This window comes from Gavialis gangeticus, unplaced genomic scaffold, assembly GCF_001723915.1.
Source record: "Gavialis gangeticus isolate Ggan-Ray unplaced genomic scaffold, GavGan_comp1, whole genome shotgun sequence".
Lineage (NCBI taxonomy): Eukaryota > Metazoa > Chordata > Crocodylia > Gavialidae > Gavialis > Gavialis gangeticus.
In genome coordinates this window covers 107451616-107454440 of record NW_017729031.1, presented here as the reverse complement: position 1 = coordinate 107454440, position 2825 = coordinate 107451616, and the positions used below count along the sequence as shown (strand labels likewise).

The 2825-nt window shown below is 51.4% G+C and overlaps 1 protein-coding gene across 2 annotated transcripts in view; it reads left to right on the top strand.

The window, feature by feature from the left end:
• The first annotated feature begins 1944 nt into the window (after positions 1 to 1944).
• Positions 1945 to 2825, top strand: part of KIF18B (kinesin family member 18B) — a 37833-nt gene continuing 36952 nt past the window's right edge. For both annotated transcript variants that reach the window (XM_019523530.1, XM_019523529.1), the window contains exon 1: positions 1945 to 2008. The gene's annotated coding sequence lies outside the window, so the exon portion shown is untranslated. The remainder of the gene's footprint in view (positions 2009 to 2825) is intronic.

Below are 2825 nucleotides of genomic sequence, written 5' to 3'. Positions count from 1 at the left end.
ACTGCTTTCCCTGCATCCGCAGAGCTAGTTATCTCATCATAGAAGGCAATCAGGTTGGTCAGTCATGGTGAATTCATGCTGACTGTTCCTAGTCACCTTCTTCTCCTCCAAGTGCTTAGAAATGGATGCCTTGAGGACCTGCTCCATGATTTTTTCTGGGGACTGAATTGAGGCTGACCAGTCTGTAGTGCCCTGGATCGTCTTTCCCTTTCTTAAAGATAGGCACTATATTGCCCTTTTCCAGTCGTCTGGGACCTCCCTGGATGGGGCAGATATAAATTATATTTCTTGGCAATATAATTTGCCTTGAATCTCAGAAACTGCATAATGTGTGCAAAGGTGATCACACTGGAGTTTCCTGGTGTGCTACTCTCCCAAAACATGCTATGTTTGTAGGTGTGGGGAGAGGAGTGTGCTCACCAGGGCAGCTGTGGACTTAGACTGAGCAGCAATGTCAAAGCCACCACAACAGGACTGGCTGTGTTTGAGGATTTGGTCAGGTTTGATACCTGACTGAGGCCTTTGTGTTCTAGAGGAGGTTCTCTCAACCTGGTCTGGGTTCCCCAGGATGAGGTGTGCTAAGTGGGAAAGGTGGCATTGGGTGATTCAGCAGCTGAAGTTCTGGAGGGGTTGGCACTGAGACAGCCAAGCTCTTAGCTTACTGTTTGGGGGCGTGAGGTAGGGTTTGTGTACTTCACATGAAATGTGGCTGTACGCCTACATAATCCAGACTGTGTGTGTACAGGTGGGAGGTAACTGCTAGCAAAGGCAAACAGGGGCTGAATTGCCCAAACTCAAGAGGGGATACAGTTCTGAGCAGAGACTTGGACCATTTTGTTTCACTATATTGAGTGGAACCTCATGACATTGCTGGAAGCTGACCCTGATGATTACTAATGACACCTGGCTCAGAGAAGGAAGAGAGGGTGCCTTCAAACAGCCAACGTACTCCTGGGCTCTGAAGTGAAATTGTTGGTGGTAGTAGAGTTTACTCCAAGGATGCAGGTTTGGTCGTTTGGTGTATGCACAGAGGGAGACTGATACATAACTAGAAGGGAACATGAAAAGATGGAGAAATCTAGGAGTGGGTGAAGGAGACAAAGGCTTGGAAGGCATGTAGGGGGGAGCTGCAGGAACAGAGCTGCCAAGCATGCTGAAGGGAAGACAAAGAAGACTAGTAAAAAAAATGTGGCAGAGAGGGAACTGCATCTGCTGGGATGTTGTGGGCTCCTGGAATAGGGCAGCTTAATCATCTCAGTGGACTGCTTGCTCTGTTCTGGTCATGTTCCCTTAAAGTTGTCGGTTTCTCTGAGGTCTTGGCAGCTCCCCACAAGCCATGCAGACCTCCCTGTTGCATGACCAGTTACTCCAGCCAGGAGGAAATGCTCTGATCCCTCTGCTATCAAAATGGAAGTTACAAGTCAGAAAGGTATTCCTGCAGCTAGGGACTTATACACCTCCTGAGGGAAACCCCCTCAACTGTGGCACATAAATAGCTATGAGCAGATAAACATAAATCCATCAGCAATGCTGAAAAACTAGGGGCAAAGCATCCTCCTGCTCGACTTGTGTCCTGGGAAAGCCTGGAGGGTCCCCCTAGGCTAAGTGCACCCCAATCCTCATGCCCACCCTTTGGGCACATGTGTAGCACCTTCTCAGACTGTCTCCAAAAACTTTGCACACCTCACACCCGGATAGTGCCCTGTGAACCTAAGGGCTTTGTTCCCATTTGACAGATGGTAAAACTGAGGCCGAAAGCGAGAGAAGGGGGTGTGGGGAGGCTGCAAAAAGACCTCCGCGCCAGCCCCGGAAAACGGCCACCTCGCCGTTCAAAGAACTACAGCTCCCAACATGCCCCGCGGCACATGCGCACCCTGCCTTCCTATGGATTGGGAGACGGGGCCAGCCCGGCTTAGAGCTGGGCCAATCAGAGAAGGGGGAAGGCGGACCAATGGGAAGAGCCGCCGGCGGATTTGAACGAGGCTCGGAAAGAGAGGCTGGCGCTCAGGTAGGAGTCGGGTGTGCGGCCGTTAGTGGCTCCCGTGGCTGGGTGGGGGCTGTGGAGCCCCGTGGGGGCGGGGGAAGTGCAGCCGGCTCTGCTGTGCCGGGGCCTCGCGCTCCGTGGGGGCTGAGAGCGGCTGATCGGACAGGCCTGTTCCCGGCGACAGTGTCCCTGGCTCGGCCAGCCCCAGACGTGGAGTCGTGAGACGCTCCGCCCGCCGGCAGGGCACGGCCTCGCTGGAAACACAGGCCACCGGAGCGGGGATGGAGGGTATATGCATGTCCCCACACACATCTTTTCTATCCAGGTGGTCTGTTCAGTGCGTCTGTGCCCTGCCTGTGGGCTGAGCAGCTCACAACTCCGTGTTACATGCACACGTGTATGTGTGTGTATATTTGTATACATGCATATATAGAGAGAGAGAGGAACACCCCCCATGTAATTAGTCTATAAAGGTGACTATCTACCCTATATACACATGTCCATGCACAACACACATCCACACACCCTGCCTTAGTCTATATAGGGTAGGTCTGCACCTTTTATAGACTAAATAAGAGGGTGCATGTATGTGTATGTATATGTGCAAGCAAGGTTCTTTGGGTAGCTGGGATATCTTTTATTAGACCAACTAAATAGTTGGGGGGAAAGTTTGTTGCAAGCTTTTGGGCAGAAACACCCTTCTTCAGGCATAAAGAGAATCTGCTGCTGATATGAGTCCTCCAAGGCAGAAAAAAAGCTAAAGTAAACAAGAAGTCTGAAAATGCAAATGAGCGGAAGTTTAGAAAACAGGGCACAGTGTGCCTGTGTGTGTGTCTCTCTC